We start from the raw sequence: 14,281 nt of genomic DNA, 5'->3' as shown, positions 1-14,281 counted from the left end.
GTGAAACTCGCTGCCACATGGACTACTAACAGTAGACAATGTAAGTGTTTTTAAAACCAGGCTAACGAAACTTTTCACTTAGGCTGAAAACACGTAGTTTCTGCTTTGTTGATATCAATTTACGTAATTAAAACTGTCGTTCCTGATTGCATTACAGCTGTTTCATTTAGCGGCCTTGGAAAAACTCATGACACCCTTTCGTTTGGGATTCTTTTGATACTTTTGTCTATGATTCTTCTTGCTTGCGTTGTGCTTGTTGTATCACTGTATTACGCATGGTACTGCATTGTGCCTTTTGCATATATTGTATCTTGGGTCCTTTCTCGACCGCGGCAATACTACTATTTTGTGTATTGTAAAAAAAAGTCAGCGCAAACAAGACGGAACACAGCAATGGAAGGACACTGTGTAGTACGAGCACCGTCTACGAGCGCTGAGTACGAGCCTTCTTGTGTTGATTCTTGTTTGCGCTGAGTTTTTTTACAATATGCATCAATTAAAACTAGCCCACCTCTCTACCTTACTGCTATTTTGTATATCTTGTCTTCCAACCAACCTGTAATGGCATCCGGCCAACGTTATTGATTAATAAATGAATTATTTAATAACAAATAAATAAATAAATTTCACGGCACGCCAGTTTGGTGGGGTGCATCGAAGCACCCCAACGCAAAGCCCACTGCGTCTGCAACGGCGGAGTGAAAAAGTTGCACACATGTTGGCATAAGCGTGGCGAGCACGCTGCTCACGAATATCTACTTATATAGACGGTTTCAAGACTGCGATAGTAGCAGCACGTGTTGTGCCCCAAGAAACTTCCGGTTCTTCATTTATCTCCCTCTAACACCGAAGCGGAAAGAGTGTTTTTAAGTTATGTCAGAGTAAGGAAAGACCCTTTTTCCGCCTTCAGTTAAAAGGAAGGCGCATAAGTAAAGGACTAACTCTTACAATGTTTGGTATGGAATAGAAGCATCTTTATTTGAAATGTGTGGCTAGGCACAGGGTGAGAAGGGTTGGAAATCTGCGGGCTACCCGCCAAGGCTTTTGTTCCCCGCCAATGCTACGACAGTGCACGAAACCGGAAGCCTTCCAAGGTCTGTGTTTGTAAACAGCGAAACCGTCTATAAGGCAGGTATTCTATTCCCGCTTAGGTAACGCTGACATAACGTCATTTGGGCGGTAATACAAGTTTCGCGAGGCAATAATCGCTATTGTACAAGTAGTAGCCCGTTGGGCATTTCTTCATTCACCTTTTTTTACTCACTCACCACTGTATGAATGGTTTAAGTCAATGAGTACATTGAAAATTACCTCACTGAGTTCATTTAGACTGCGGACTGTTTTCTTTTGATTAGATGGGATCGTTCCAGCACCTAGCGCAGCAGATCTCCACCACGTGCTTCTTTCTGCGTGGCCTCTGAGATCGTGTTGGGCACTCGATGAAATACGATATTCGCCCAAGCAATACACCAGGACACGTCAACGCCGATGTGCGAGCGCCACTACCAGACACCTAAATAAAGGATTAGGCTCGCCTCAATTTCTTTTTTGTGAAACGCCATCATCAGGCTTACTCATTGTTTACTTGAGAATGAGTGACATGTTAAGGAGATTGTGCAACCAGTAAGTTGGGGATGTGCCGGGAAGCGGCATGGTGAAGTGTTCCGAGCAAGGTTAGTGCTGGTTTTGCCTGGCTACGTAACTCACGCAATTGCGTGAATCATGATAGTTACATAGTGAGCGTCGAGCTCGGTCTTGTTGATTTACTTTATTTTCAAGCTCGCAATTAAGTGATTAGTGTGTGGCAGAATGAGTTGAGCAGGCATTGAGCGGTAGCATTTGAACAATGGGTTTGCGACAGCTTAAGACGCAATCGTATCACGATAAGCGCTATGTAGCCGCATTTTTGTTTGTTTACTTACCAAAGCAGTTCGAATAAAGCCTACTCACTCGTACGTGCAGTGCGCAGCGGTGAGAATGTGGCGCTTGGTTAGGATGCTTCCCCCACATTGGGACTTATCGCCATTAGTGTGCAGAGTAGCGAGGTACACCTGAACGACAGAGAACATGGGGAACCATCACAATAATAATGTGACGTGCGAGAGCTCTAGATCCGAATAGGGGTTTGACTAGCTAAAGAAACAGGCAAGGATGCCGCACTCTTTCTGACCATTAAAAAATCCGTAAAGAGGGGGTGGATGCTCGAGCCGACGTTTCGACAAGTGGACATGTCTTCCTCAAGGCTGGAACTTGTTCCAGCCTTGAGAATGACATGTCCACTTGTCGAAACGTCGGCTCGAGCACCCACCCTCTGTTTACGGATTTTAGATGCGAAGCAGCTTTTGCTCGGGGCTGTGTCCGTCCTTCCATTGGCGACCGTCGGCTCATCTCCCACTAAAGGGAACCATGTGCGCTGGCACGCGCTAGCGCGTTCGGGCCTGTGTAAGGGGCTGGGTAAGAAGCTGTGGCCTCTCCCCCTAACACTCTCTCAGAAATCACGTGATGGCGTCGGGGAACGAGATTCTGCAGGCGCGCGATGAACCCGCGTGGCATGATCCAACAAGAGTTCGGGACGAGTAAGAGCAACAGCAACTACAGTGAATTCATGGTGTGCTGCACTTGCAAGGACGCGTTGACATCGGGCAAGGTACCCGTGATGAACGGAACTTTAAGTCGACCCATGCGCTGCTTCGCATTTTCACATGGTTCCCTTTAGTGGGGGATGGTGTAATTTTTTTTTCATCGCAAGCTTGCTTCTTCCCTTTCCTGCCATTCTTTCTGACCAGTCAGTCTAAAATTTTTTGCGCTCTCCAGGGTGTTCCGTTGTCCCAGGGATAACACCGAAACCTTACTGCCGTAGGATGTTTTTTAGTGTATTTGACTTATACATCGAGCTCAACAAAATGTACGACGAGAGAAGGCATCATGAAAAAGTCTGCACCAGTTGTGACTACCCAGTGTGCCTGGGAAATCTGGAAAATTTATTTATGGCAACTTTTCTCGTCGTCTTTTGCACGTGTAATACATGTAATACGTGTCATTTTTCCTTGTAATTAAACGGCGGTGAACGAGATACTTGTATTTGTTTATGCTTACGACTCGCTCTTTCCTATCGAATGCGAGAGTGTTAGTCATGAAGCTGCCAAACATCTTTTTTACACCTATGAAGGTGTCAAAATTTTTACGGTACACGTGTATCTAGATAAGAGGGTGTTACACGGCTTCCAAACGCCCAAGAAAAGAACAGAAGTGTGGGGGAAGGGCATCTCGATTTGACATGCGCGGTCTTGAGGAAATGTTACGCGCTTGTTAACACGAGGCCTATTGACCCACGGAAGAATACGGCCTCTAGTAGGACGCTAGAGCTAGAATGTTTCATCAATGACACACAAAAAAAAACATTTCTTGCCAATCTGTGTCATACCATCCATGGAAATTGGTTCGTTTGAGCAGCAGTCCCATTCACAATCATCCCACGTGTGGGTCTTCCACACTCTAAAAATGAAAGAAAGCGACAAATCTTGAAGTTATGATGTTAGTGATGATGTATAAATTTTTGCAATACCAGGAAGGTAAATGTCCAATGATAGCCACACACTTATAAGTAGGTTACAGTACGGTTGCATGAATAACGCCATAGTTATATGGGTGTAATATACTCATGTAACCTTACATTGTTTAAAGTAGGATACCTAAGGCTTTTAAACTTTCGCAAAAGTCAGCACTTGAAATATTAGACGTCTTGAGATTAACCGGAATGAGAACATACGCAACGGGGTTTTTCGGAATACCGGGTCACCGGACGATGGTATCCACATCTGTGCGCCGTGCAACAATTTAGACACGTTTGTTTGGTTTTGTCTAGCGACCTTGAGGAAAAAAAAGTTTAAAAGCCAATTCCTCCGGTATTAGACTGCTGCCGAGAATTTACGTCCCCAGAAAAGTAACACGCACCAGGTTTCTGCAATAAAAATTATCGCCTTGCCTGGTACATCTCGGTCCCGCCAGATGGCACCACCTCTCACGGTTAGGGCTACAGTGTCTGGTATAACGCTTACGCAAAGATGCTCGCGGTCCAACTAAAGACTCTAATAAATGTACCTCAGGTTTCGCTGGTACCATGTCTAATGTAAAGAATTACACATAAATTTCATAGGTGAGACAACACTAACGGTAGGCGGCCGTAGGTCCCCTATGCGCGAGCGTGAAAGCACATGGGCGACACGACACGTGAATTTCCGCGATATACTGCATAATGGCCAAGTGCGACAACATGATGCCGGGTTCAGTTCCAACAGGCCACGGGACAAAGCACGCACTAATGAGGAAAGAGCTCGCGTCTTCGACATGCTGGCCACGGCTTCGCATGGGAGGCCGTGCGGCTGTGTGTATATACGTAGCGCGCGGTTGCACGGATAGGTTGGCAGTGTCACCCATGAGTTGACTCACTCAGCCTCATTCAGACTCAGTTCCGCGAATATGAACCTGAGTGAGCCCGGCTCAATATAATTTCGGTGAATACGAGTCCGACCAAGCCTCGCCTGATTTTTGACTTTGCGGAGTTCGGGTTCGAGTTAGCCACGCTGAATATAAATGTTGTGTATCTGTGCCCGAGGGAACCATAAGTTTAAAAAAAGAAAATTTAGTGAAATTTGAGTGAACATAGGAACCTACAAGAACGGCGACGGCGGCAAACACACTGCGGGCCTTGCTACTCGTAGTGAGAGGGGCTCCGTTCGGCTCCCTGAGCGCCACTCATAATTCTTACCCTCAGTTTACTCGGGCGAGAAGCACCAATTCTTAAACGCATTATGGATGCCTCACGGGCCTTATCGCAGCAGCAACGGCAACGCAAGTTGGCGCCACCGTCTACGTAGAAACGGCGCCAGGCCTCGAATATTGTACGGAATGAGAAAGCGGAGAAGTACTTACCGGGTCCATTTATTTGCAACCCGTCCGCACGTACCTAGAAAACAATTGCGTAGAGAAAATTAGGATAGTAAATACCGTACAGGACCCATGCACTATCGTATGATATCAATGAAGGCCGCGGTTAGGTTTATTCCTACGTATATATGTCTCCGCCTACTAGGACGTGTACTTTAGTAACATGTATCAGCAATTGCACAAACGCATTATTGGTTCATGCAAGGTTAGTTTGTACATTTGTTACTTTTCCGACACCTATATATAGCTCTTCGTACTCCTATTTCAGTTCTTAAGCTCAAACGCTGAAAGTTTCACTTCAGCATGGCTGAAAACTGGACTGCAAAAGTCAGCACTGTGCTTACAATCGCAAACATGCGGCATACGTTTTCCTGTCCAGCGTTGCACTGTCTCTTTAGAGCTGTTCGTTGTATTTGTTCTGTTTCTTTTGCACAAAGCAACAACATGTAGAAAGATTATGGCCATGTAATCTCCGTGAAGCATAGCGCCGTTCAATCGTATGGTATCTGTCTTATGGTCTTGTATTAGTCATCAGTGCTCATAATATACGGGATAACGTCACTGGTGCATGCGATGTTGCACTACATCAGAGCACACACTGCCGTGGACAGCTTTTCAAAAGTAGTGCCTTTTGCTGATGTACTTTATTGATCGATTTGAGAATGCTTCTAGATGCGGTTTGTTGGTCGAATTATGTATGAAAATACACACATCAGATGATACACTAATAGTTGCTTCCATACCCTTTCCGAATTGTGGCCGCGGCTTGGAGCAATGTTACTGAGCTACCACTTTTTGGGACAGGTTTCAAATATCGTAGTATCCAGGGCTTCTCGTTCTTTTTTATGTGGTCGTTTTATCGTGGCCAGCCTGCCAGCTATCGAGATAAATACCGGCTGCCAGCAAGACCAAAGCCAGCGAGACAAAAAAAAATGTTCTTCGATTTATTTCAAAGTACACAGAACAAAGAATAGGTCATTCTACAAACCTGAGGGTGCTGCGAGGATTCCCTGAAGAGCTATGGAAGCATGCTTACACTTAAAGATCTTAATAACAGCAGCTTGAATCTTACCAAAGATGACGATCCCAGGAAGAGGCTTACGCCAGCGAGGAAATAAATCATAGTGGTCAAGATTACTCTAGCTTCGTTACCTGCGCAGTATACATAGCGGATGTTAGGATAGAAAACTGGGAGGGTTGGTTTGGAGTGTTCGAGGCAAAAGACACGTATGCGAGATACACATGTGTTCTCAGTGACATTTTACTAGCCAGCTATGACCGCAATCTCGAGAGCAAGCTCAGATAGACTAGCACGGTAAAGGTGATGCGATACGTGGACGGCTTTTTAATTTTTTATAGCACTAAATCTCGTGACGTGCAGCCTGCTGCGGAAATTTTTGGCGTGGGAACTCACGGAATTAGGTCAATTTAAATTGACCACTGAGCATTCTTTAGACAATAGGCTACGCTTCTTGGACTTGGAACTATCGTTCTTAAACAGCCATGTATGTTGGGGTTATGCGCCTAGGTCGCAAAAGAGCCTTCTCCCTTTCACTCCTGCGCATTAAAAAATTGTCTAGCGAGGCATTGGAAGGGCTTGCATGAAGGCGGTGCTTGAGAGGTCCTGTGACCACCAAGCTGAAGCGAGTTTTTGTTCTCAAGTAGCACGGCTGAAGCTTGCAGGTTTCCCAAGAACGCTTTTGACCAGCATCGCAGAAAGCCTCATGTCTGGTTTTAAAAGCAAGTGCTCATCAGCTGTTCATTCAGTGACACACCCGCAGCAAACAGTAGTGGTTATTCCTTATGTGTCGTAGGTGGCACATAATCTTAAGAAAGTGGTCAGCAGGGCAGGCGTTAGGTTGTTGTTTTCTGCCGGAAATAAGCTTGGTAGCCTGTGTCAGCAAGTACATCGAAAGATCAAGGCGAGAAGATGTAGCAAGAAGCATCGCCACAAGTATTTGAATGTTGTGATAGTTGTGTATAAGATACCTCTTTCTCGCGGGCGTTACTATGTTCGTCAAATGGGGCGGTGCGCTAATGACCGCATGCGCGAGCATGCGAACAACCTCCGTAAACAAGCCAGAGATAGTCAACTGTCTCTTCACTGTAATGACTGTGGTTGCCAGCCATCCTTTAAAGATTCGATTTTCGAGTCAAAGTACCACGATGAACGCGCGCGTGTCATTTCTGAAGCGTATCATATCTATAACGGCGGAGAGGCATGCGTCAGCCTCCCCTCGATCCCCCTGCTTCCGAAGGAGTGAACTTTTCTCTCCGATTGAGCATTTTTTGGGCCTCTGCGCAGGCTAGTCATCATTTTTTTTGCTTTTCTGTTTCCTTGAGATTGCGGTGGACTATGTACATGCGGACTGGAAGAATAAAACACATTTCGTTGTTAGCGCCGTCGTTTGTGTCCTTTTTTCGTCCCGTGTTTTAGCGCTCTTTCGTGCAGTTAATCATGAACCAAACGGCCCAAATGCGTGCCCTAGTTGTATGTGCCATTCTTTTTTTTTCCATTTCAGAACATACCGGGTGTGTAACAACAAATAATATAAGGACCTGATTGTAGGCATTTTACTATACTGACTACATGCACTTTAGACAGAACATTTTTTATACAATGTGACCGTTTGTTCCGCTAGTATTGTTTTGAAAGTTCAAGCTAGAAAACAATTTGACTGCTCCATTGCTTTCTCTCAGCAATAAATGAATGAGTGAATCACTCACTCACTCACTCACTCACTCACTCACTCACTCACTCACTCACTCACTCACTCACTCACTCACTCACTCACTCACTCACTCACTCACTCACTCACTCACTCACTCACTCACTCACTCACTCACTCACTCACTCACTCACTCACTCACTCACTCACTCACTCACTCACTCACTCACTCACTCACTCACTCACTCACTCACTCACTCACTCACTCACTCACTCACTCACTCACTCACTCACTCACCACTCACTCACTCACTCGATCATAATGCGTGTCCAAAAAGAGAAACTTGACATTTCACACGTAGCTATATAACAATTTTTTAATTATTACCCCAGAGATGTTCGCCTGGTTCATCATAACTAGTGCATAACTTCGAATGTCTCAAACACTGGGGTAAACGTACATTCGCTCAGCTTGAGCGAATGACTTATTTTAGTAGCGCGAAGTATCGCAAATGGAAATATGAATGGATTAAATCTCGTTCTTGCAGAAAGATTTCATTCAACGATTAGATGTCTCGCAAAACTGAATTATAGAATAAATAGACCTGCATGGACTGCACATTTGCGTTTGCAGTTCCTACGGTTCGGAAATGCAGCCAAATCCCCGGCTTCCGCTGTTTCAAAGGGCCCATGTCCGAGAAATGTTTATTTGGAAGAAAAGAACACGAGTTACCCTTTTAGGCAACCCGAGAACTGGTTGGTGCCAACAGCACGCATATACCGGGAAAGAGCGCCTCCAACATACACTTCCTCCCCTTTTAAACGCGTACACATCTGCAAACGTTGACATGTTTACCTGCACCCATAAAAAACTTCGTTCTATGTATGTACCTCACGTATATTTTAGGTTTCGTAAAATTCAAATAGGATGTCTCTGCCTTCTCTCTATCTGTATTTTTATTTGTGCTCTTATTTGACACATGATGGTCATATGAATGTGTTATTATTATTATTATTATTATTATTATTATTATTATTATTATTATTATTATTATTATTATTATTATTATTATTCCGAGTAAGCAATTGATGCTGTGTTCAGAAAGTGTAGATAACACTCTGTCTGTTGATTTCTTCTCTGCTTTGCTATGCAGTGTTTTTTTTTTGTTTTAATTTCTTAAACATGACGCTGTATGTGTGGGACGGTTTTGCTTTCACCTGCCTTTCGCTGTTGCCTCGTATTTAGGGGCCGTGGCTCAGTCAAGATGTGTATTACTACAACTTTTTCTGCTGCTCCCCTGTCGGCGTATTTTCTTGAGGCAGAAATAAAAAAAACTCGTGTTTTGAGCTGCCTTTGCTGTTAGTCGTTACAGATACTTTCTAGCATCAAGCCACCCCTGTCTCAGGGGAAAAAGAAGCACGCGACTTTATTAGAAACTCAACTTCGTGAGAAAGCACACGCACCTAAAATAAATATTGCCTACACCCATTTGTTTGCACTGACCCATCATAATGTTCAACCAGCACTACCTCGCCCACAATGTTGATATGATTCCGCAATACGAAGTACCCGGCTGAAGCGAGCCGTCTGTCGCACATGCGTATCATAGGACACGGTACGAAGTTTCAAAATAAATCCTAATAGTGATGGCATTAACTCACCTTACTAACCAAGCAGAGTCTACCCAGCCCTTAGAAGCCAGCCATGTACAGCCCGACATGGATGTGTAAGGTAATTATAGGAGGTGGTACCATTATGATTCAGTTGAGATACTTTTTCGATATTTTAATCTATAAAAGTACAGAGAGAAAAATGAACAATGGTGACAGTCATATAGACAGGCCTATTATGTCGCACGAGAAACTTGCGTGTCAAAATAAAGAAGCGAGAAGACTGTTTTCAGAAGGATCGTTCCTCCAACAGTTTGCAGAGGCGTTGAAGGGGGCGCGACTTGAATGAACCAGGTGTTTGACATAAATCTTTGCCAACACTTTCGACACAGCGTTGTTCTGAATAGATGTCTCGGACGGCGTCAGTGATGTAGCGAGTGGGAACCCTGATTCCCAATGGCGTCGCTACGCCAGGAATACTCCTTAGAACATGTGGCAGGAAACTGCGGTAATTCGAAGAAGGCAGATCTTCCGGAGAAGCTGGAGTCTTGAAAGGTTGAAACAAATCATTGACAGGGTTGTGCTAGCCTACTTCGACCGCTTGTCGAAACGTTGGCTCAGTGAAAACCCGTGTTCAATAAAAAACCACGGTGTTACATAAACGAGGCAGCTGACCAGTGACAGACAGTTGTTCTGAATTAATACGTTGATAACTTCAGATCCACAGATGTAGTTCAGGAAGCATTTAATTAATCAATCTCGGCCTATTTCTAGGTCCACTGTAGAACGAAGGCCTTTAGAAAAATATCCAATTTACCCAATCTGGCTCAAGCAGAATAAATATTATATCTGCTAACAAAGTAGCTCCATTTAACTCGCTGTCATCCTCGTTCTCTTTCCTGGTACCCATTCCGCATCTGTAGTTGACCACCGGCTGTATGTCCTAGGCATTACGTGGCCAGAACAGATTTATTTCTTTCGCTCAGTTTCAACTAGAATATCACCAATCCATGCATTTTGAAAAATCTTGCTATCTTCCGATTTCTCAATAATTATATTTGGGGTTTTGGGTTAACCACGATATGAATATGAGGATCGCCGTAGTGGAGGGCTTCAATAATATCGACCATCTTATGTTCTTTAACGAGCAATGATATCGCCCACCGCACGGGCCTCTACTAGAAATGCGACCGCCGTGGTCGAGATCAAACCCGCGACCTTTGCCTCAGCAGCCGAGCATCGTAGCCGCTTATCCACCGTGGCGGACTTTCCTATTTCTTAATATAGCGCCTACCTTTTCCCGATCCATTGCGGAGGAGCGCGAACACGAACGCCAAAGGGAGGAGCAAGAGCGTGAACGGCAAAGAGAAAAGCGCGAGCACGAAGGGCAAATGGAGGAGCGCGAACTAGATAGCAAGCGCTTAGACATAGAGATAGCTCATGCAACGGCCCTGGTAGGCGCAGCTCTCGGCGCTACAGTAAATAAAGCACCAAAAATAAAAGACCGCATGAACCCTTTCAAGATGAGTGAGGATATTGGTTTATTTTTGGTTAACATTGAGAGGACTTGCGAAGGCAAATTTCAGCGTGAGTTATGGCCGCAAATGTTCCTGACCGTTCTTCCACGTGAGGCAGCAGATGTACAATCTCGTTTGCCGCGAGATGATTCGGATGACGATGACATTTTAAAACGCGCGTTGCTACACAGGTATCGGTTTTCTGTTGACTCTTTTCGCCGACGTTTTAGACACAGTAGCAAACAGAGCAGCGAGTCATCCATTGGTTTTGCGTACAGCCTCAGCTGCAACCTCACCATATGGTTGAACGGCGTAAGGGAATTTGAAGACCATGACAGGATCGTCGAACTGATCTGCACTGATCAGTTCCCGAACAGGGTAAATAACGAAGCACGCTTTTGGGTATTGGACCAGCCATGAGAGAAAAATTTGGAGCGCGCCGTGCAACTGGCTGAGGAGTACACTATTAGACGAGGACAAGAGAAAGAGCGCCACAATCCGGCCAGGAAACCGTACCGGGAAAACTCTAAGCACTCGAAGCGCGACAGCTGTGACTCGAATGAGCACGAAGGGATGAACGAGAAAGACGGGAACAGGAAGTCTACCACAATGTGGCGCGCAAGCGATGAGAAAGGGCAGCGAGACAAAAGTCACAGCAAGGCATTTGAGGCAAAGAAACCTGTTGTGTGCTTTCGATGTCGTGAACTGGGTCGTTTAGCGATTGGTTGCGGTAAGGGCAGCCTTCTCCCTGTTAACTAGCATTGACAAGAACATTAGGCTACTCGAACTTTATTTAGGAGAAATGTCAATCAAGGGCAAAAGTGCCGTGTCCTGCGTGATTCGGCTGCTAGTGTGGATGTAATACTCTTACATGCCAGCGGCTTGTCTCACGGGGAAGTATATGTGGATTAGGCAGGAGGCGCAAGGTAGTGTTAGCAGAGCTTCACCTTAATGAGGAGCTTCACCTTAATGAGCTCTAGCCTGTGGCTAGAGCTCTCATTAAGGGTTCAATCGGAGAAATGAGAACCGAGGCCGCCGTTTCACACAATTTGCCAAGATAACCCGGCTAACTCTTTTCGAATCAATCAAATCATATGTTGAGCAGAAGAAGAAAGAGCTTTGGGAAATACGCGGCACATGCCCTAACACCTTCTACGGCTACAGGTAGAAGGATCGCTGAGGAACTCGCGAGTTCAGACAAGGAGTCACAGGTCACCGGCCAGATAGTAACAGAAAGACTTCGAACGAATGTCCCGGACGATAGCGCAAATGGTTCTGGGGGTCCCAACGAGCTCACTGATGATCTATGTACTTTTTTTGTGCCCCGCGCTAAGATTGTTGAAAGCTGATGTCTCGGAAGAGAGTGAGCATACGTTGCCACTGGGGGAGGCGCCTGGGAAGAAGCCGACACAATGCATCAGTTGCAGGGAGTTGAAAACGGTTAAGCGAGACGTCACGGGTACCCTACTCCCAACTTAAAGGGACGGCAGAATGAAAGTGCAGATGCTCTGAGCCGATACTGTTCTTTTAATGAGCTTTTGCATTCGACTTTAGGTACAGAGCCTCACTTTAATTTTGTTGAATTATTTTTTCTTTGTTCTTTTTTTGCTTTGTTACCCATTTAGATAAAATTTGGGTTTTGTCTGGAGAGGGAAGACACTAAAAAAGGAATTTTATTTGTCATTTTGTGTTTAGCTTATCTGCTCTCAGTTGTCGTTTGCCTCGGAGCTAGGGGATTTGCACCTTCGATGAAATGGGATCAAGGCAAAGGTCTTCAAAGCGTTAGGCACGCTACCGTAGTGTTTTCTTTTTATTATTTTTTTAATTTATTCAAGTACCCTAAGGGCCCACTAGGGGCATTACATAGGGGGGGGGGGGACATAGAACAATTTTTACAGAGAAACTATCATTGCAGGTTAATACAGTGCTATTGTACAGTAATTTGTAAAACATAGTGACAAGGCAAACACTATAAAAGAGTAAACAACGAACGAAGCAATATTGTTAATGAAAGAGTGGTTCTGTGAACGCTCTAGTGGGGTGGATTTTCTGGCGATAACAGGTTAAAGCCATAAGATTTGGGATGAAGTTCGGTAATCTGGCATATCTCGGGAGAGGTTGTGTGCTTGCCTTGTCGCTGTTCGGGTGCTGTGGATTTGATAGCTAATGTCAGTTACCAGCCTTCGACCTGCGGAAACACTTTCGACCGAAAGTCCACTTGTTACGGACCTGCCGACCCCTCTTTGGCGTGGGAAACTGAACCGGAGGCGACTCAGCCATGCTGCGCTGCCAGGCCTTTTCATGGTGCAGCGTTGGGCTGCCCTCTTTGCGAGTCCTTGTCCCGGCCGTGGTTGGGCTATTGTAAACAGGTCTACATTCCCCGAAAAGAACGAAGGCAAATGATGTGCAGTGGTGTGCATGTGTAGTCCGCGGCGGCCGTGTAAACCCCGCCAAAAGCGTGCTCCCTTGCATTACTTAGCCGTTGCCGGGTTCGCTTTCCATGCCTTGGGATCTCAGTAGAAAGCAGCGCGCTTCGGAGGAAAAAATGTAACAGTTTCGCCGCCTGCGAGAAGCAATAAATGCGAGAGCAAGAAACTGTAATGCTATACGAAGTGAGGCTCGCCAATAAATACTCTCAGTTTGAACAGCGCTCCTGTTGCAAAGGCGGCCGAAGCTGCGAGGTAAACTAGCGTGCTTCAAGTGTCGAGCTGTGACACTTAATAGTTCACGCTCATCTTCTGTTTGTTCGTTTAGCGGCGTCCCTTGAGCTCGAGTGACTTTCGTACGCTCCGTAACATCAGCGCGGACATCCTGATGAAAGCTCGAAACATCTCTCCTCCCTTCACCACGAGATAACCGCGCGAGCAGACAGCGGAAGGGCAAGGTTCTCCCTGCGCAAATATTAGAAGAAGCGAGCGAGCTGGCCAGTGACTTTTAAATGCGCCCGTTGCGCTCCTCGCGCAATCTCGTTGGTAATGAAGAAACGCTTATAGGTGCCTGCCGTTTCGGAGTACTGCCAGCAGTAAAAGGTGTGTATATAACGCTCGCCGTTAGCTACCTGAAGGATCTGCGTCTTGTGGCGTAGTGGTTAGCGCCACGCGCTGCGTAGCGAGAGGTCGCTGGTTCGATTCCGCGCTTCGGAAGCATTTTTCTGAATTATTTTTGTTTGGGACCTCTATATATATATGCACATACTTATACATACACGGTACATGACGGCGGCGATGGCGACGGCAAAAACCAGCCGAGACTGTCCATATGTTTGCTATGACAATAAAAGGGAGAGCGAAGACAATGAGGCCATCGCGGGATCAACGGGGTGCCGCACGTGCTGTCCCGGCTTCGATTGGATTGTACCGCACCAGCACTGCGGGCCTGTTTGCCCTCTCGCAATCGGCCACCACCAATAGAGGAGGAAACCGGTCTTGAAGAACCGAGGAGAAGGCTCGGCCTCGTCAGTCGACTTTTGAAGATGTCTCCATAACATCATTACCTTGTACGTAGTGCAAATACAGTTGTTTTGTAAGCACAAGCGTC

Source organism: Rhipicephalus sanguineus, chromosome 8 (genome assembly GCF_013339695.2).
Source record: "Rhipicephalus sanguineus isolate Rsan-2018 chromosome 8, BIME_Rsan_1.4, whole genome shotgun sequence".
NCBI lineage: Eukaryota > Metazoa > Arthropoda > Arachnida > Ixodida > Ixodidae > Rhipicephalus > Rhipicephalus sanguineus.
Note: the sequence above shows the minus strand (reverse complement) of the source record.